This window comes from Rhinatrema bivittatum, chromosome 8 (assembly GCF_901001135.1).
Source record: "Rhinatrema bivittatum chromosome 8, aRhiBiv1.1, whole genome shotgun sequence".
Taxonomy (NCBI): Eukaryota; Metazoa; Chordata; class Amphibia; order Gymnophiona; family Rhinatrematidae; genus Rhinatrema; species Rhinatrema bivittatum.
The window spans coordinates 8,095,340-8,117,451 of NC_042622.1; the positions used below are offsets into that span (position 1 = coordinate 8,095,340).

The 22,112-nt window shown below is 47.2% G+C and overlaps 1 pseudogene; it reads right to left on the minus strand.

The window, feature by feature from the left end:
- Positions 1-19,799, minus strand: part of LOC115096746 — a 36,096-nt pseudogene extending 16,297 nt beyond the window's left edge.
- Positions 19,800-22,112: the final 2,313 nt, after the last annotated feature.

Genomic DNA, 22,112 nt, shown 5'->3' on the forward strand with positions numbered 1-22,112 from the left:
TACTAACTGCACTAACCACATCCTCTGGCAACATATTCCAGAGTTTAATTGTGCGCCCTGAGTAAAAAAGAACTTTCTCCCAATTAGTTTTAAATGTGCATAAAAAAATTCTTGAATTATCCCTTCTTACAACTAACTCCTCTCCTAATCTTGAATTTTCTGTCTTCAAATCATCTCACTACAATTAGGCCTCATCTATGGTCCTCCAGGCCGTCTTGACTCTGATCCTTCTCCTTTAATAGAATATATAGCTACCCACATCAACACGGACTCACCAGCCATATTGCTTGGAGATTTCAACCTTCACATAGATGCTAATCCCCGTTCCTCCAACTGTGAAATTTTCATCAACACTCTCCTCCATGGGCTTCCATCACTAATAAACGAACCTCCCATAAAAGCTGGTCATACCCTAGATCTTATCTTTATTAATCAAGTTTATCCCTCTCGGCTCCAGCAGTTTGCTTGCCAATCCCATGGTCAGATCACAAGTTGATCCACACCTCTTTAGCAATTCACCTCCCAAGCACTACTACCTCACTAAAAAAACATCGGTTCAATTCAGAAAACTATGCAACCAGGAAACCCTCATTACATCTATCGGAGGAACTAAAACACATTAACATATCTGATGCTGACTCAGCCCTCGCATCCTGGTCCTCTATAACTAAAAAGTTGCAGATCAGACATGCCCTCTATCTCCAAAACCATCAACTCTAATAAAGAAAAGAAAAAGCCATGGTATACCCCGAACTTAAACATTTAAAGTGGGAACTTAGGAACAAAGAACACATATGGAAAAAAATTAGGGATGTGAATCGTTTTAGGACGATTAAAATTATCGTCCGATAATTTTAATATCGTCTTAAACCGTTATGGAACACAATACAATAAGATTCTAACGATTTATCGTTATAAATCGTTAGAATCGTGAGCCGGCACACTAAAACCCCCTAAAACCCACCCCCGACCCTTTAAATTAAATCCCCCACCCTCCCGAACCCCCCCCCAAATGACTTAAATAACCTGCGGTCCAGCGGCGGTCCGGAACGGCAGCGGTCCGGAACGGGCTCCTGCTACTGAATCTTGTTGTCTTCAGCCGGCGCCATTTTCCAAAATGGCGCCGAAAAATGCGCGGCCATAGACGAACACGATTGGACGGCAGGAGGTCCTTCCGGACCCCGCTGGACTTTTGGCAAGTCTTGTGGGGGTCAGGAGGCCCCCCCCCAAGCTGGCCAAAGTTCCTGGAGGTCCAGCGGGGTCAGGGAGCGATTTCCCGCCGCGAATCGTTTTCGTACAGAAAATGGCGCCCGCAGAGATCGACTGCAGGAGGTCGTTCAGCGAGGCGCCGGAACCCTCGCTGGAACGACCTCCTGCAGTCGATCTCCTGCCGGCGCCATTTTCTGTACGAAAACGATTCGCGGGCGAAGGAAATCGCTCCCTGACCCCCGCTGGACCTCCAGGAACTTTTGGCCAGCTTGGGGGGGGCCTCCTGACCCCCCACAAGACTTGCCAAAAGTCCAGCGGGGGTCCGGAAAGGACCTCCTGCCGTCCAATCGTGTTCGTCTATGGCCGCCGCCATTTTTCGGCGCCATTTTGGAAAAATGGCGCCGGCTGAAGACAACAAGATTCAAGTAGCAGGAACCCGTTCCGGACCGCTGCCGTTCCGGACCGCCACTGGACCCGCAGGTTATTTAAGTCATTTGGGGGGGGGTTGGGGAGGGTGGGGATTTAATTTTAAAGGGTGGGGGGTGGGTTTTAGGGGGTTTTAATGTGCCGGTTTTGCGATTTTACGTTTTTTTCGATTTTTTCACGATTTTTCACGATATTTTACCCCCCCAAACGGCAACAATACGATTCCCTCCCCCTCCCAGCCGAAATCGATCGTTAAGACGATCGAGGACACGATTCACATCTCTAGAAAAAATCCTACTTCAGAAAACAACTCAGCCTTCAAAACCAGCATGCACCAATACCGGATCGCCATCCTACAGAAAAAAAAAGATTTCTACTCTCGAAAAATCCACCACTTCATCTATGATCCAAAAGCCCTTTTCTCCCTGGTCTCATCCCTCACTAAACCACCCACTACCATCATTCCGGACGAAAAATCTGCAAACAAAGCCGAGGAACTTGCAATCTTCTTCAAGGAGAAAATATCCAACCTACTGAAACCACTCCGGAATCATAAAAATACTTCCCCCCAACCACCTCTCTCAACATCAACTCCACTTCAGACTTCAAGCCTGGAAGCCTTCGATCCAGCATCCTCTCTAGAGATTGAAAATATTCTTAAAAAACTTAAACCTGCATCCCACCCGCTTGATTCGATTCCTGCTAATCTGCTCATAGCTAGTGCCAAAGTTATTGTAAAGCCTATTGCTCAAATCATCAATGCCTCCCTTACACAGGGCTTAGTGCCATCCCCACTCAAACTCGCTATTCCTAAAACCCCTTCTAAAAAAGCCAAATCTCTCTCCGGAAAATCCAGCCAACTTTCGGCCAATAGCCAATCTCTCTTTTATAGCTAAAATCCTGGAAAGATTAGTCAACCATCAACTCTGCGAATTCTTAGACGACAACAACATTCTCGCCACAACACAATTTGGCTTCCGCAAATCCCGAAGCACTGAATCCCTTCTCATTTCACTAACCGACAACATTCTTTTCAACCTGGAGAAAGGGCAACCTTGCCTTCTGATCCTCCTTGATCTATCAGCGGCATTTGACACTGTAAACCACAAGATCCTCTTAGACCGACTAGCAGAGATTGATATCAAAAACACTGCATTCAATTGGTTTAAATCCTTCTTACAAGACAGGTTCTATAAAGTTAAGATCAACAACTATGAATCTCAACCGATCAGTTCTAACCTTGGCATCCCTCAAGGATCCTCATTGTCTCCGACCTTATTTAACATTTACTTGCTTCCTCTCTGTAACCTACTTTCTAAGCTAAATCTAATCCATTACCTTTACGCCGACGATGTCCAAATTCTCATTCCTATCACCAAATCCTTGCAAGAAACTCTTCACTTTTGGAATTCATGCTTCCTCTCCATATCAAATCTCCTTGCTGATCTCTGCCTAATTCTCAACACCAACAAAACTGAATTCCTCCTAATCACCCAAGAAGGCAACTACCAACTCTCCAACACTCTTCCTTTGGCATCACCTCCTCTATCTCCTCGGGTCAGAAACCTAGGAGTCACTATGGATAACCATCTGAATTTCAAAAGCTTTATCAGTAACACCGTGAAAGAATGCTGCTTCAAACTCCAGGTTCTAAAAAGACTCAGACCCTTACTACACCCCCAGGATTTCAGATCAGTCTTGCCAAGCAATCATATTTTCCAAATTGATTACTGCAACTCTCTGTTACTTGGGCTCCAGCTGTCTCCCTAAAACCTCTACAAATGCTCCAAAATGCCACTGCCAGGATTTTAACCAAAGCAAAAAAAAGGGACCACATAACCCCAATCTTAAAGAATCTCCATTGGCTCCCTATAAAATATAGGATCCTCTACAAAACCCTCTCATCCATCCATAAATCTATTTACAAAGCTACACACCTCGACCTCAGGATCCCATTCCAGCTACACTCATCCTCCCGTTCATTGAGATCAGCGCAAAAAGGCTCTCTAAAAACCCCTCCACTCAAAATTTCGTCAAACAAAAGAGCCCTATCCACAGCAGGTCCTATCCACTGGAACTCTCTACCATCAGATCTTAGACTTGAACAATGTCCCATCACATTCAAAAAAAGACTTAAAACTTGGCTTTTCACTCAAGCCTACGCCTGAGTTGATTTTCACAATACTCTCCCTCCTGGACAATTTCATTTCATACCACTTTATTCAATAATACTAGAATTAATTGCAAATCCATCTTGTCAAGTTTCAAATACTAGATACTCGATTGATTCATTCTAATCGCCTGTCTATAAGATTGCTGTTATTTATTTGTTGTCTTATTATGTGTTATTTAATTCAATTTTCTCCAAGTTCATTTTCCTGTTCTATGTAAGACTCATATGTTAAGTCATCCCAATGTTATATGTAAACCGAAGTGATTAGTAACATTGTTACCAGAACCTCGGTATATAAAAAAATGTTAAATAAATAAATAAACAAACAAACAAATAAATAAATAAATGCTAACTTCATGGAGTGCCCCCTAGTCCTTCTATTATCCGAAAGAGTAAATAACCGATTCACATTTACTCGTTCAAGACCTCTCATGATCTTAAACACCTCTATCATATCCCCCCTCAGTCGTCTCTTCTCCAAGCTGAAAAGTCCTAACCTCTTTAGTCTTTCCTCATAGGGGAGTTGTTCCATTCCCCTTATCATTTTGGTTGCCCTTCTCTGTACCTTCTCCATCACAATTATATCTTTTTTGAGATGCGGCGACCAGAATTGTACACAGTATTCAAGGTGCGGTCTCACCATGGAGCGATACAGAGGCATTATGACAATTTTCTTTTATTCACCATTCCCTTTCTAATAATTCCCAACATTCTGTTTGCTTTTTTGACTGCCACAGCACACTGAACCGACGATTTCAATGTGTTATCCACTATGACACCTAGATCTCTTTCTTGGGTTGTAGCACCTAATATGGAACCCAACATTGTGTAATTATAGCATGGGGCGGAAGGAAAGTTCCCTCCAAGGCCTCTCTAATTTCAGAGCGGCCTCGGAAAGCCATCGGGGCTCCCCTAGGGCTTGACGAAATTTTATAACATGTGTGCAGTTGCTCAGAAGATCCATTTTTCAGCTTTCTGTGCTGTATTCAGGAATGAATGTATCAGTGAGACATTTGTATGGGGCTCTGAAAATTCACTCTTCAGCTGTCCATGTGTGTGATGCCTGCACAGGGCTCTGAGGACAATCATCATAGCTATGCCATATTTTACTTAAATTCCTAACAATTTTTTATTTTATTTATTATTTTTATATACCAACATTTTGATCTCAATTGAGATATCGCACCGGTTTGCATTCAGGTACTGTAGGTATTTCCCTATCCCCAGAGGGCTCACAATCTAAGTTTTGTACCTGGGGCAATGGAGGGTAAAGTGACTTGCTCAAGGTCACAAGGAGCAACAGCAGGACTCGTACCCTGGTCTCCTGGTTCATAGTCCACTGCTCTAACCACTAGGCTATTCCTCCTCCCCCAATGGGAGCAGTAAAACTAGTCTGAGGTTGGATCCTCTTTACACTCTAACATCTCTTAAGAATTAAATCAGAGCTAGAAGGAGAATTTAATTATCTGATGTATTTGCTGGTGGTTTTTTCTGCTTTATTTGTAGTAAAAGAGATGCCCTGGATAGTCCCCAGTCTTAGACTCAGGAAAAAGCAAAATGTCTTGGGTAATCTGGAAGAAAGTGTTCGTTTCCCGGACGTGTGCTCACGATGGCTGTGCTAATACCTCACATAGATTGTGCATGAGGAATGGGAGTCGAGGATGCAGGCATTAGGTTCTGGGTGGACAGTTGCATGTGTAACACTAGATGGCAGAAGTAAACTACATTTACAATACAGCGAGCTTAACAGTACAAAAAGACACATAAATTGTGTGATTTCTCTTGCAAGCAAAGAACAAGTCTGGATGCCTCTTGCAAGAAGAGCTCAGGCTGCAACATGTTCTCTTACAACAGTAACACAGAGGCCAATATTCAGAGCCTCTGTCTGGTTAAATTCCGACTTAGCCACACAAACCACGAAATTTAAAAATCCCACCATGCTGACTGGCCCTCATCAGTTTTTATCTAGCTAAAAATGTATCTGGCTTTGTCAGGGTGAGGTGGTGCTTTCTGGAGCACTGCCACTTATCTGGCTAAAATCGTCAGAGGGATAGCTGTGTTAGTCTGATGAAGCAAAAATGAAAAGAGGCAGGTGGCACCTTATAGACTAATCAGTTCATTCAGGTATGAACTTTCTAGGACAGAGCCCACTTCGTCAGATGCATCTGACACAAGGTGGGTGGCACCTTATAGACTAATCGATTCATTGAGGTATGAGCTTTCTAGGACAGAGCCCACTTTCTGATACATCTGACATGAGGTGGGTGGCACCTTATAGACTAATCGATTCATTCAGGTAAGAGATTTCCAGGACAGAGCGCACTTCCTCAGATGCATCTGACATGAGGTGGGTGGCACCTTATAGACTAATCGATTCATTCAGGTAAGAGATTTCCAGGACAGAGCTCACTTCCTCAGATGCATCTGACATGAGGTGGGTGGCACCTTATAGACTAATCAGTTCATTCAGGTATGAACTTTCTAGGACAGAGCCCACTTCCTGATGCATCTGACATGAGGTGGGTGGCACCTTATAGACTAATCGATTCATTCAGGTAAGAGATTTCCAGGACAGAGCGCACTTCCTCAGATGCATCTGACACAAGGTGGATGGCACCTTATAGACTAATCAATTCATTCAGGTAAGAGATTTCCAGGACAGAGCTCACTTCCTCAGATGCATCTGACATGAGGTGGGTGGCACCTTATAGACTAATCGATTCATTCAGGTAAGAGATTTCCAGGACAGAGCTTACTTCCTCAGATGCATCTGACACGAGGTGGGTGGCACCTTATAGACTAATCGATTCATTCAGGTATGAACTTTCTAGGACGGAGCCCACTTCCTCAGATGCATCTGACACAAGTTGGGTGGCATCTTATAGACTAATCGATTCATTGAGGTAAGAGATTTCCAGGACAGAGCTCACTTCCTCAGATGCATCTGACATGAGGTGGATGGCGCCTTATAGACTAATCAATTCATTCAGGTATGAACTTTCTAGGATGGAGCCCACTTCCTCAGATGCATCTGACACGAGGTGGATGGCGCCTTATAGACTAATCGATTCATTGAGGTAAGAGATTTCCAGGACAGAGCCCACTTCCTCAGATGCATCTGACACGAGGTGGATGGCACCTTATAGACTAATCGATTCATTGAGGTAAGAGATTTCCAGGACAGAGCTCACTTCCTCAGATGCATCTGACATGAGGTGGGTGGCACCTTATAGACTAATCGATTCATTCAGGTAAGAGATTTCCAGGACAGAGCTCACTTCCTCAGATGCATCTGACACGAGGTGGGTGGCACCTTATAGACTAATCGATTCATTCAGTTATGAGTTTTCTAGGACAGAGCTCACTTCCTCAGATGCATGAATTGGAGTACTACAATAAATTGGTTAATCTATAAGGTGCCACCTGCCTCATCATTTTTATCCAGCAAAGTTAGGCAGATAAATGCCAATATTCACTATTATACAGCTAAGATAGCTGGCTAAATTTAGGTCTGCCAGAAAGCAGATAAACTTATCCAGCTAACTTTCTGATACCTGGGTATATTCAGCGGCATGCCTGCAGTGCTGAATATCCAGAATCAGATACATTTATTCAGCTAACTCTCTGAATATTGAGCTCATAGCAGATTATGGCAGAAAGTAACAGAACATAAGATGTGCCATGCCGGGTCAGAATACGGTCCATCAAACCCAGCATCCCGTTTCCAATAGTGGCTGGTTCGGGTTACAAGTACCAGGTATATCCCAAAAAGTAGATCTATTTCTTACTCACTCCAAGAGATAAGAAGTGGTTTTCCAGAAGTCTACCTGGCTAAGAATGTTTTATAGACTCCCTCCAGTACCTTGTCCAAACCTCTTTTAAACACCGCTATGTTTGATGCCTTGACTACGTCCTCTGGCAACAGATTCCACAGCTTGATAGTGCACCAAATGATAAAGTACTTTCTACCATCTGCTGGTTGTTAGTTTCACGGAGTGTCCCCTTCTTTTAATATTATTTGAAAGGGTAAATAACCATCCTTTATTTACCCTTTCCACACCAATCATGATTTCATAAACTTCTATCATGTCCTCTCTGTCATCTCTTCACCATAAAGATTCCAATGTGCATTTTGTTTCTTGCAGAATATCCTGCTTGACTCTGTGCCACCCGTCCACTATTTGATCTGCCCTGTCAATGTGGCCCCTGCTTGGCCACTAGATGGTTACTGGTCAAGTAGGTTACTGGGAGTGCAGAGGTATTCTATAGTGTATAATGTAGTGCTTGCTGCAAAAGGAAGCTCACTAAGAGGACAAGCGGGCGTGAGGGCCATTAGGCTGAGTGACAGAGTGGTCTGGCTCATTAGGGTGTAGGTAGATACTAAGGGGGGCGTATAAAATGCGCTTTCCATGAAGATTTTGGTGTTATGGAGTTGGGAAGACTCTGAGAGAGTAGAGAGATGTAATAGGTATCACCCTCAATGGTGCCACTTTTGTTGAGGAGTTCAGGTGCTTCCACAACCCTCAAGGAAGCCTGTGAGAAGTGAGAGAAGTGAAGAAGCTGGAAATGTAATAGAGTCCTACAGGACCACAGAAAACGTGGTCCCTTGTGTGGAGCTTCTGTGGAGGGCCAGGGCAAGTGCATCTCCCTCAGTACAGGGGAGGAGTTTTCATGGACTCCTTCCTGGAAAAAAAGAACTTAGGGAAGAGACCGTGTGTTGTTTGGGGCCACAGAGGACCTGGAAGGTTAGAGAAAAGAAGAGCTAACCTTGGGCGAACTGTGATTTTATGAGTTTTGAATTGGTATTCCTGCAGTTTTCTGCTGTACTGAACTGTGGACTCTGGGTGTTGTTTTTCTTTCGCTGAACTGGTTATTTTCAAAGTAAACTGTTCTTTTCTTTTGGAGCACAACTTTGGTTGGACTTTGTGGTTTTTTGAAGTTAATCCTTGGCCCAGGTTGGTCTTGCAAGTGAGACTGCCCCCAACCCATGGACCTCAGAGAAGTGTCCCCCACCCTGGTTGAGTGGTGCCTAGTGGCTCTCCAGGGCTGGAAAAGCAGACCCTAGCACAAGTGGGCTTACGTTGATATAATTTGTACCCTGGTATCGCAGTGTCCCGTTAGTAATCCTCCTTCCACCAGGTCTCGGAGATGCCAATTATATCCACCTCTTCATTCAGGCTGGGCATTCTGACTCTCCAGGCTTACAAGTCAGACTTCTAGCTTCACATAAAGACATTTCAAAGTATATTTTTTTTATTTGGGAGTGGATTACTATCACAATGCAAGAAAGGCTGTCTGATGGACTAGTGTGTTTATATTATTTATCTGAATATAGAACATAAGAAAATGCCACACTGGTCAGACCAAGGGTCCATCAAGCCCAGCATCCTGTTTCCAACAGTGGCCAATCCAGGAAATAAGTACCTGGCAGGATTCCAAAAAGTCAATTGATTCCATGCTGCTTATCCTAGGGACAAGCAATGGATTTTCTTCCAGGATATTGTCCAAACCTTTTTTTAAACCCAACTGCACTAACATCTTTCACCACATCCTCCAGCAATGAATTCAAAAAAGATTCTGAAACAGTTCCAGACATGCACCTGTCAAGAGAGAAAGGTGACTTGACTTCCTCCTCTATCACCTAAATTCAGTTGCAGGCATGAGTCCTGCCCCAGCGAACTCAATTTGTAACCTATCATTAAAATCATCCATTGTACCTGAAGACTGGAGGGTGGCCAATGTAACCGCAATATTTTAAAAGGGCTCCAGGGGTGATCCGGGAAACTACAGACCGGTTAGCCTGACTTGAGTGCCAGGAAAAATAGTGAAAAGTGTTCTAAACATCAAAATCACAGAACATATAGAAAGACATGGTTTAATGGAACAAAGTCAGCATGGCTTTACCCAGGGCAAGTCTTGCCTCACAAATCTGCTTCACTTTTTTGAAGGAGTTAATAAACATGTGGATAAAGGTGAACCGGTAGATGTAGTATACTTGGATTTTCAGAAGGCGTTTGACAAAGTTCCTCATGAGAGGCTTCTAGGAAAAGTAAAAAGTCATGGGATAGGTGGCGATGTCCTTTCGTGGATTGCAAACTGGTTAAATGGACACATAAGTAGCTTGAGTGTATAAGGCTAAAGAGGTTTCCAGGCTTCCTTAAAATAATTAGTAGGTACAGTACAGTTCACCAGATATTGTCTCACAATGAAATAAAGTAAAATGAACACAAGGTTAATAAATGTAGAGAATTTTATAAGTAAAGGTTTTTATTTTTTTTTCAGGTAAGAATTAAATTGGCAGATGGAAATAGTAATATCCAGATTCAAAATGTGTAATATCTCAATAGTCAAAAAGATAATCGTAGAACTGGCTACCAGGAAAGAAGTCAGCAAAATATAATAAACAACAGCACATTTTTCAGATAAGTAACCATGTTTTCTCTTACTGTGTTCTTGTATTTCAGTGAATGTGTCTTTTTCTATGTTTTATTTAAGAACGGATTCTTTATGTGCTTTATCTCTTAACAGTGACTCGAGGGAGTTAAAGGATTCTCACTGCAGGTCAGTATTGTTTTGTGTGTAAACTCCTACTCTTTCTATTTCCTTGTCTTTATGTCTGTCTCTTTGTCTTTCTTTCACTTCCTCTTCTTTTACTAACTAATGTCTTTCTCTGCTGGTGCACATTTAGCTTGGTCTCCCTTGACGCAGAAGCTTGGGGATGGGGATGGGGCTTTAGGACCCCAAGAAGTAGAGAAGCTTTAGATGGAGGGGTCCGAAGCTGAGGTTTGTTGTTAGAGAGCTTTGCAGTACTTACTACACTAACTTTAACAACTGAAAAACAAACTATCCTTTCCCCACGCTCGTTGCCTTCCACTTACTGGATGTATACTCAGTGTGTCCAGGTGGCTAAGTGTACTGATGCTGCTAGCTAAGTAAAAGAAAAGATAATTAAGTATCCGTAACTAAGGGGGTCATTTTCCATAGCTTTCGCACACGAAAGATAGGGGGATCGGGGCGAGTCGGCCCCGGAAGAGGAGGAGTCGGGGCGGCACTGGGGCCGACGCGGCGGAGACATCGCCGGTGGCGAAAGGTAAGGACCCTTATCACTGCCAGTTTCGTGTAGTTATTCGGTGTGAAAGCCGGCAGCCGGCGCACCGCAGTGGTGCGTGGCTGCCGGCTTTCGCATATCTGTCTCTGTATGTGTGTGAGAGCATGTCTGTGTGTGTGAGAGCATATGTTTGTGTGTGTGAGCATGTCTGTGTGTGTGAGAGCATATTTGTCTGTGTGTGTGTGAGCATGTCTGTGTGTGTGAGAGAGCATATCTCTGTGTGTGTGTGAGCATGTCTGTGTGTGTGTGAGCATGTCTGTGTGTGTGTGAGAGCATATCTGTCTGTGTGTGTGAGCATGTCTGTGTGTGTGAGAGCATATATGTCTCTGTGTGTGTGAGCATGTCTGTGTGTGTGAGAAAGCATATCTGTTTCTGTGTGTGTGGGGGCATGTCTGGTGTGTGAGAAAGCATATCTGTTTCTGTGTGTGTGAGCATGTCTGTGTGTGTAAGAGAGCATATATGTCTCTGTGTGTGTGTGAGAGCATGTCTGTGTGTGAGAGAGCATATCTGTTTCTGTGTGTGTGAGAGAGTGTTGTGTCCATCGCGGCTGCGGCATCTCCACATCGTCCTCCTACGGCGTCCTCGGACCAACTCGACGCTGCAAGCCGCCATGTTGACCAGATGCCTAAGGGCGCGCATGCGCACGTGGCCTGACTGATATACCGGCGTTGGCGCGTGCCTCAGGGGCGTCCCTCTGAGATGATGTCATCAGCTCCAGATATTTAAGGTCTCAGTTTTTGCTAACAAGACGAGTTAGCAAGGGATTGGTTTACCCGGCTTCCTCCAGGTCGCTGCGGATGGGATTCGCTCTCCGCAACCCTAGCTACTCTGCCTCCTCGGACTTCACTAGAGGTACCTGCTCCTCAGGGGCCTCGCTCTCTTTTTCTTTTCAGGTCGCAGTCAGGAACTGGTACTCGCTCGAGGGCCCACGTCCCGGACCAGCTCCTGAAATACCACTTCTGCTAAGAAGTCATCGCTGCTTACAACATCAGTTTCCATCTATCTCTCAGAGCTTTCCCTCGGTCCAGGTACTCGCTCCTCGAGGGCCCACATCCCGGACCAGCTCCTGAAATACCACTTCTGCTAAGAAGTCATCGCTGCTTACAACATCAGTTTCCATCTATCTCTCAGAGCTTTCCCTCGGTCCAGGTACTCGCTCCTCGAGGGCCCACATCCCGGACCAGCTCCTGAAATACCACTTCTGCTAAGAAGTCATCGCTGCTTACAACATCAGTTTCCATCTATCTCTCAGAGCTTTCCCTCGGTCCAGGTACTTGCTGCTCGAGGGCCTAATGCATACCATCTCCTGGGCTGCCTCAAGAAACTATTGTGTGTTACCATCAAGGACTTGTTCCAGAACTCTGCATGTCTTGCCTACTCACTTTCTTAGTTTCTCTACAGCTCAGCCACCTTGGGATCGCTGTCCCAGTACCTGAGGGACTGCAGCCCAGCCGGGCGCTTCCAGCTCACTACTGCCACCTCTGGTGGTTTAATATACTGTCTAATAAAAGAACTGGTGTGTCTATCTTCTACACTAAGCCTGACCAGTGCTCCCTCTCGGGATCTCCCCCGAGGGCGTGGTCACCTGCCACTGGTCCAAGGATCCACCCACAACTATTCTAAAAAGTAACAGATTGCCATCTCCAACAACTCCGTTAATAACAGATTGCTAATTCCCAGTTTAACAACAGAGCTCTAATAGCAGAGAGCATATCTGTCTCTGTATGAGCATGTCTGTGTGTGTGAGAGAGCATATCTGTCTGTGTGTGTGTGTGAGAGCATGTCTGTGTGTGTGTGAGCATATCTGTCTCTGTATGTGTGTGAGCATGTCTGTGTGTGTGAGAGCACATCTGTCTCTGTGTGTGTGTGAGAGCATGCCTGTGTGTGTGAGAGAGCATATCTGTCTGTGTGTGTGTGTGAGAGCATGTCTGTGTGTGTGTGAGCATATCTGTCTCTGTATGTGTGTGAGCATGTCTGTGTGTGTGAGAGCACATCTGTCTCTGTGTGTGTGAGAGCATGTCTGTGTGTCTGAGAGAGCATATGTGTGTGTGTGTATGTGTGTGTGAGAGATCATGTTCTGTGATTTAGCATGTGTGTATATATAAGAGAGAGGAGAAGACTGTGAGTAACAATTCCTCTCCTCTCCCCTGCTAATCCACAACAATCTCAGGACATCTGGAAGTCAAAAGATCTCAGGTATGGACAGCAGGGGTTTTATCTTTCTTTTAAGTTTTAAGTTTTGGGTGATGTATGTGACTGCTGTTTTGAAATATTTTATTAGTCTTTGAAAAATGTATATGAGTTTTATATTATTGGATGTTATTCTTTTTGTCAGCTGTTTTGAAATATTCTTTTCATTAGGATGGTTTTACTTCTATTGATTTATATTTCCTGATTTTATTGTTTGATGTTTTATGAAGATTTGTAATATTTCTGTTTTTCCATTGTTGCACTGCATAATAGTCTGGCCTGTTACGATTTACAGTTCAGTTTTTGCCTGCATGTTTGTATGACTACTTTATGATCACTTTATTCTGTATTTGCTGAGGGTCTGACTGTGTTCTGCATGTGTGATTGAGGTTATGTATTCTGCTAATATGTCGTGTCTATGTAGGGATATATAGAAGCTTGGATTGTTCTGTTTTCCCAGTAGGAGGTATATTGGTGTTTTAGGGCCTGGTTTAATGTATGCAGGGTCACCTTTTCAGAGGGTTGCAACTGTTTGAGTGCTGGCGGTTGGTGCTGTGTGGGACTGGTAGGTTTATTATATTGTAAATGTAATTTAGTTTGCTTTTTGCTTTCTGAGGACCAAGCCCTCAACATGCATTACAATAGTCCTACCATATGTGTTACAAGGTCTTTTGGGCTTTTATGCAGGGTTTTCTGGTTGACACCACAGCTGTGCATGTAAATATAATACACATGCTGTTGTGATATGTTTACTTCAAAAGACTGTACTTTGACTGTGTTTTTTCATGTAAAAACTTTTATTACAAATGCACAATTTGAAATTGTGTGTGGAGAGGGCCATGGTAGGGGCAAGACTGGGCACAAAGCTGTAAGATTCACTTAGGGTGCCTAATACCCTTGCACTGACCCTGATTCATAAAAGAATACAAATTAAATGTAAACAAAAAAAAGCAGAATGAGGAGGGGCCAGCCCAGTAATTGTTTGCACAGGGATGCAGAAAAGTTAGCACTGGCCTTACATGGCGGCGCCCTATGGTGATGCGCTGGCGGGGTTCCCATCCCACCCCAGTGAAGAGATCCCGTGTGGTGATGCGCTGGCGGGGTTCCCATCCCTCCCCATTGAAGAGACCCCCGTGTGGGGATGCGCTGGCGGGGTTCCCATCCCTCCCCAGTGAAGAGACCCCGTGTGGTGATGCGCTGGCGGGGTTCCCATCCCTCCCCAGTGAAGAGACCCCGTGTGGTGATGCGCTGGCGGGGTTCCCATCCCTCCCCATTGAAGAGACCCCCGTGTGGTGATGCGCTGGCGGGGTTCCCATCCCTCCCCATTGAAGAGACCCCCGTGTGGGGATGCGCTGGCGGGGTTCCCATCCCACCCCAGTGAAGAGACCCCGTGTGGTGATGCGCTGGCGGGGTTCCCATCCCTCCCCAGTGAAGAGATCCCGTGTGGTGATGCGCTGGCGGGGTTCCCATCCCTCCCCATTGAAGAGACCCCCGTGTGGGGATGCGCTGGCGGGGTTCCCATCCCACCCCAGTGAAGAGACCCCGTGTGGTGATGCGCTGGCGGGGTTCCCATCCCTCCCCAGTGAAGAGACCCCGTGTGGTGATGCGCTGGCGGGGTTCCCATCCCTCCCCATTGAAGAGACCCCCGTGTGGTGATGCGCTGGCGGGGTTCCCATCCCTCCCCAGTGAAGAGACCCCATGTGGGGATGCGCTGGCGGGGTTCCCATCCCTCCCCAGTGAAGAGACCCCGTGTGGTGATGCGCTGGCGGGGTTCCCATCCCTCCCCATTGAAGAGACCCCCGTGTGGTGATGCGCTGGCGGGGTTCCCATCCCTCCCCAGTGAAGAGACCCCCGTGTGGGGATGCGCTGGCGGGGTTCCCATCCCACCCCAGTGAAGAGACCCCGTGTGGTGATGCGCTGGCGGGGTTCCCATCCCACCCCAGTGAAGAGACCCCGTGTGGTGATGCGCTGGCGGGGTTCCCATCCCTCCCCAGTGAAGAGACCCCGTGTGGTGATGCGCTGGCGGGGTTCCCATCCCTCCCCATTGAAGAGACCCCCGTGTGGTGATGCGCTGGCGGGGTTCCCATCCCACCCCAGTGAAGAGACCCCGTGTGGTGATGCGCTGGCGGGGTTCCCATCCCTCCCCAGTGAAGAGACCCCCGTGTGGTGATGCCCTGGCGGGGTTCCCATCCCTCCCCAGTGAAGAGACACCGTGTGGTGATGCGCTGGTAGGTAATGGGAGGAGAAAGTGGGAGCCCTGCAGGAGAGACAACACTGAACACTTTGTGCAAGGAAGTTGCAAATATAAGGTAGCGATGTCTTTTCATGGATTACAAACTGCTTAAAAGACAGGAAACAGAGAGTAGGATTAAATGGTCAATTTTCTCAGTGGAAAAGGGTAAACAGTGGAGTACCTCAGGGATTTGTATTGGGACCGGTGCTTTTCAATATATTTATAAATGATCTGGAAAGGAATACGACGAGCGAGGTTATCAAATTTGCGGATGATACAAAATTATTCAGATTAGTTAAATCACAAGCGGATTGTGATACTTTGCAGGAGGACCTTGGAAGATTGGGCATCCAAATGGCAGATGAAATTTAATGTGGACAAGTGAAAGGTGTTGCATATAGGGAAAAATAACCCTTGCTGTAGTTACATGATGTTAGGTTCCATATTAGGAGCTACCACCCATGAAAGAGATCTAGGTGTCATTGTGGATAATACTTTAAAATCGTCGGTACAGTGTGCTGCAGCAGTCAAAAAAGCAAACAGAATGTTAGGAATTATTAGAAAGGGAATGGTGAATAAAACGGAAAATGTCATAATGCCTCTGTATCGCTCCATGTTGAGACCGCACCTTGAATACTGTGTACAATTCTTGTCGCCGCATCTCAAAAAAGATATAATTGCGATGGAGAAGGTACAGAGAAGGGTTACCAAAATGATAAGGGGAATGGAACAACTCTCCTATGAGGAAAGACTAAAGAGGTTAGGACTTTTCAGCTTGGAGAAGAGACGACTGAGGGGGGATATGATAGAGATGTTTAAAATCATGAGAGGTCTTAACGAGTAGATGTGACTCAGTTATTTACACTTTCAGTTAACAGAAGGATCAGGGGGCACTGCATGAAGTTAGCATGGGGCACATTTAAGACTAATCGGAGAAAATTATTTTTCACTCAGCGCACAAAAAAAGCTCTGGAATTTGTTGCCAGAGGATGTGGTTAGTGCAGTTAGTGTTGCTGGGTTCAATAAAAGGTTTGGATAAGTTCTTGGAGGAGAAGTCCATTACCTGCTATTAATCAAGTTTACTTAGGGAATAGCCACTGCTATTAATTGCATCAGTAGCATGGGATCTTCTTGGTGTTTGGGTACTTGCCAGGTTCTTGTGGCCTGGTTTGGCCACTGTTGGAAACAGGATGCTGGGCTTGATGGACCCTTGGTCTGACCCAGTATGGGTCAGCTAGCTAAGCTGAGAATTCCACGGTTCAGCTTTATTTTAATGTTTAACTTGCCTTTAAACTTTATTGAGTCAAATACTAATTTTTGCATGCGCACCCGCACACTCTCTCTCTCTCATTCTCAAGCAATCCTGAGTAATTAGTTTCTCCCAGTAAGTGGGCGCTCCAGCAGCGAAGCCTCTCCCCCCCCCCCCCCGGCTCCCGCCCTCTCACCTCAAGCTGCTTTTCTCCTTAGTGATGTCATCATCCTATCCACGTCATACAAAATAGTACCTGACCTGGGTAAATGTATTATTTAGTACCTCCGCATTTCAATAAAAAGTACTCTTGGGCAGCTAAAGTAGGACGAAAGGGGAATTTAGGAGATTTCTAAAGTGAGGGATAATTTGGACACCCTTACTGGGCTTTGATGCAAGCAAAGGAGGTCGCACGAGCCTGCAGGCTTCTCATCCCCGGGCAAGCGTCCCGTTGCCATGGAGTCGCCATGGCATCTCCGCGGTGACGGTGGCGGAATCTCTGCTCACGGATCTCGTTTAAGCGCCTCGCCCCATTCATTTCAATCGGAAAGGGAACCCCCGCCCCCCACACGGAAATCAATGAAAATAAATCACCACTAACGAGAGCCGCGGTGCATCCCCAGCTCATTCACGTCGCCCCTGCGTCCACTTTTATTAATAAGAAAGAAATTAAAAGCGTTAAAAAAAAAAAACAACCACCACTGTGCATCTCTGGGAAGAGCTGGTGCCAGGTGCGCCATGAGGAGTCCTGGCTTTACCGAGCTCACGTGGCAGCCTCTGCCCTGGTTGCCACCCGAATCGCCAGATTTTTAACTTCTTAAAGCGCTGACTTTATCTAGCGTGAGCTTAAAAAGTGCCTTCAGGCAGGACCGTGGCCACCCTCTCGCTGACATCATCGCTGTCCTCCGCGAGGACCCCCCTGGGCCTTCCCTTGTACGGCGCCGGGTGCCCCTCCCCGGCCACGTGCGCGGGCTTCACATCGCTCTGCACCCTCCTCCCCCCCCCCCCCCCCCCCTGCCTGCTTTATTTCTGCCGCGCGCAGGGACCTCAGCCTTCTCGCGCTCGCAGCCACGAGGCACCTGGGCTCCCCCACCAGCACTGGAGTGACCCGCAGGCTCATACATAGCACGAGAGGCCGCTCCCCGTAAAGAGTTCCAGTCCCGTGCTTGCAAGCTGCCCTGAATAACCGCGTTTTAAAGCTCTAGTTACGTATCAGTTAATGAAATAAGTTGCCACGGGGTATTCTAGCTTGCAGTTAAATTAGGAAGATAATTTATCCGACTAACGGGCCGATACAGTATAGTGCGCTCCGGGTTTGGACGCGCGTTTTCAACGCGCTATTGAAAACGCGCGTCCAACCCCCCGGAAACTAATAGCGCCCGCAACATGCAAATGCACGTTGATGTTATTCCCATGCGATACAGAAAGTAAAATATTTAATTTCGGCCGGCACCGGGGAAGTGTATAGAAAAGCAGAAAAAACTGCTTTCTGTAACCCGCCGACTTAATATCAGAGCAATATTAAGTCGGAGGTTCCAAAATAATAAAAAAAAAAATTTAAAGCGGCCCGTGTAATGGACGCCGGCAAAATTGAGTGACCGTCTTCCAACCCGCTCTCCCGACGAGCGCCCAGGCCTCTCTCCCGGGCGCGTGATTCAGTAAAGATATGCAAATTAGGGCCCACGGTAAAAGGCTCTAGGGACCCTAGCGCGTCCCTAGCGCCTCCTTTTCGACAGAAGCAACGGCTGTCAGCGGGTTTGACAGCCAATGCTCAATTTTACCGGCATCAGTTCTTGAACACGCTGACAGCCACGGGTTCGGAAAACGGACGCTGGCAAAATTGAGCGTCCGTCTTCCAACCCGCGGGCAGATTTAACATTTTTTTTTTTACATTTTTTTTTATTTTTGGGGCCTCCGACTTAATATCGCTATGATATTAAGTCAGAGGGTGTACAGAAAAGCAGTTTTTTCTGCTTTTCTGTACATCTGCCTCGGGCAGGCGTAACTTTTGCAATAAAGGTGGGGGGGGGGGGGGGGAGTGGGACCGGGGGGTGGGTTAGTTAGGGGAAGGAAAGGGAAGGTGGGGGGCGCTGGAAAGAAAGTTCCCTCCGAGGCTGCTCCGATTTCGGGAACGGAGGCAGGCTGCGCGGCTCAGCACGCGCAGGCTGCCAATTTTGCGCAGCCTTGCGCGCGCCGACCCCGGATTTTAAAAGATACGCGCGGCTACGCAGTTATCTATTAAAATCCGGCGTACTCTTGTTTGCGCCGGGTGCGCAAACGCGTACTTTTTAAAAAATCTGCCCCAAATTGTGCAGCCAAGCTGCACATTTTACTCTCAGAAATTAACGCCCGGCCAAAGGCAGGAGTTAATTTCGGCCAGCACCGGGAAAGTGTACAGAAAGGTCTGTCCCAGTAATCCCTGACGGGCCTTGCAGATTATGAATGCCACACTGGTCCTGAATTTTCAGCTTTTTAGCCAGGAAAGGAGTCGGGTAATGGAAAGCAAAGATGCATGCCCAAGGCACCAGCACACTCCCTATCACAAACTCCAAGCAGGTTGATCATCATGTCAGCCGCAACCCCGACTGCCACCCCACCCGCCAGGGTTGCATTCTGTCAGTGCCCTTTTTATCCATCAGACTGGACATGGCAAACGCAGTTAATGTACAGGCGCTTGGGCCAGTGAAAGTGTGCAGGGCAGCCTGGTGCAGCTCAGCTCCAGGATGTGCAAGTACCAAGTTGAAACTTGGCCAAAAGATCCAGAGGAAGAGGGTACCTATCAGAGATAAAAGGTCAGACTGGGAGTAGCTGACCGCCTTGGGATGCTAAGTCCTGGTCAATACAGAACTTGTAGGACGCTCAGACCAAAATAGCAAGCAAACGTGGATAGAAATGGCCCCTCCGCCATCAGCGACCTGGAAGAATTCATTGAACTATTCGTTGACAGCAAAGAGGGGAATTTCAAACATTGTCATGAAGAGGAGCTGTACAGGACTAGTTCTGCCCAGCACAGCCGCTACAGAGATCAAGAGGGTTACCCAGGCAAACTCAGCACCGAGGGTATGCTCTGGGGTGATACAGATCTTGCTATCCCAGTAATGGTAGAAGAACCCCTGAACAAGCGGCGCCCCCACTGGATGGAGGAGCTGGCAGCGAGAACATTGAAAGCATCGGCACTAAATCCATAGATCTTCCTGCCAGAAGGACGCATTGTCTGTACATCCCTGAAGTGTGGAAAGACGACGCACAGCCGGCTGCCGCCCTGGTTTGTGTTGTTGGTCTGGGTGATGGTAACAAGGTGTTAGGAGCGCGGCTCGTCACCCTGACGCCACCAATGCTGACTTCCCAGCGCCGCCGAGCGTGGCCTCTCACGCCACCAGCCTGCTCCTGCCCCAGGCATCCATAGGTGCACGCACACAGCTCCTCCCTTTAAAGGGCCCTCGTCGGGGGGGGGCCCCTCGATGACGTCATTCAGCCCTTACTATATAAAGGCTCCTCAGACTGTGCTCCAGTGCCTCAGCAACGGGTCTCCTACGCTGGCCGTGCAGTGCTGGTGCTGCTTCCTTCCTGCGGTCCCCAGCTTTACCTCGTCTCCTCGCCTGTCCTTCGTATGACTGCTGGATTTGACTCTTGCCTGGACCTTGACCAGTCTCACCTGCCTCTGACCCTGGATCAACGCCTTCCCTATAGCCACAGAGACTCTCACCTTTGACCTGCTGGCCCCCTAAAACCCCAGGGGAAAGGGGTTGGAATAGGTGAAGCTCCCAGTCTGTCTCTTCCCTGCGTGGCTCCGCCAGAGCCTACAAGGCCTTTCCCCGTAGGTTGAGCCAACCTCGCCACAGCAGCAAGGGCCCACAGATCTTACAGAAGGCTCCCTAAAGCAACATTAGTAAGACAGGCAAGCTCCAGCGCCAGCATAGGGAAACCATTCTGCATACTCTGCACACAGGGAAGTCAGCCTGCGTTATTTATGTGTTCTGCCCCCAGACACAGGAAACCCACGGGCTCTTCCCACTGACTTACAGGGGTCCTTAAGCAATTAACGGATTCTAGATGTGACCTTTCACCACCAATACTTCAGTGCTTATTAAAGATTATCTCTTTATTACCAGCCCAGCTGGGATAATTTAATGCTCCAGTAAGCAAATGCTTCATTATTATTCTTATTTTTGTAGAACTCCTGTAATGTACAAATTCTTTTCTACATCTGCTGGTAAAACTGTAAAAGGTCCGTGGAGTGAAACATCTCCACGTGTACTCTGTGGCCGACTCCTTACAGTCACAATTCTCAGAAATCACCTTCAGCCCTCACAACCTGTCGTAATCACTGTGGCCGGTGCAAAATGTTACCTAATGCAGGGTCCCCTGGTCTGGGACCCGCCCTCCCCAGCAAGGTTGGAGGCAGTGTCCACATTAACTCTGAGCTGCCGTCTCTTAGCCCAGTTTCAGGAGGGAGATCTCATGCCAGTGCATCCCCATCCTGATGCATTCTGGGACCTGCAGTGCTGACGTCAATGGGTGGGATCAGACTATAAGTCCCACACTGCACTGGGAAGTGGAGAACTCGCTGGCTCTGTAACAGTCCTGGGCCCCCTCTCATTATTCCTGAGTGCAGCTCCAGTACGAATGCTTTGAAAATCCCCTCAGGCTTGGCGCTTTCTTTGCTGTGACGGGACGGCGAGGCGCTGGCAGAGGAAGGGGCTCGGGAGAGGCTGCCTGCTATTCTGCTCATGGCACGGGCTCCTTTTTTGCTCTTCCCTGGCTTCTTCTGTCTTTCTTTCCTTGGGTTAAAAACCCTGAGCCTGCCCTGGAGCCGTAGAAAGATGATTCTTCTCTGCCCAGTCTCCTAATCTAGGGGATCGCTGAGTCCAGAGAAAGGCAACTGCAGTGCGCCAGGCCTGCTTTTCAGGGCATCCACAAGGAATCTGCATGCACTGCCTCCACTGCGTGCAAATCTCTCCCACATCTCCCGAAAGCCAGGACCAGAGCTGCCGACCCCTGCTGGAGACCCTGATTCTGCTGCTCCAGCCCATCCCAGAACTGTGTCTCTTGCTGCTCCCTGCTGTGTTCCTTCCTGTTTCTGTCCTTACCCTGCTCTGGTATTTGTTTGTTAGAGAGGAAATCTCCAACCTTGCTTTTTTTGAAAAAAAGGATGTAACACAACAGGCAATAAGAGGAAAACAAACAAAGCCCCCTCTTCCGTCTTCCAGCTGAGATCTTAAATCCATTCCTGTAGGCCCTGCCAGGTGCTTGCCGATGTCACAGCGATGGCGCAATGCGGCAGAGTCCTGAGAACCTGTCTCAGTCGCTCCCTATCCAGGAAAAAGCTGCACTTTGCAAATAGAAAAATAAACAAAGCAAACAACAAAAATCCCCCAAGACCACAATTCAGGGAGCAGTGCACCTGCTGAGGAAATGCTACAGTGGGACAGAGAGAGGAAAAAGTAACCTCATCATTACATTGGGGCCTCCTGCCAGCAAGCATGCAGGATGGCACACTCTAATTCCAAAAGATAGCCTGAGT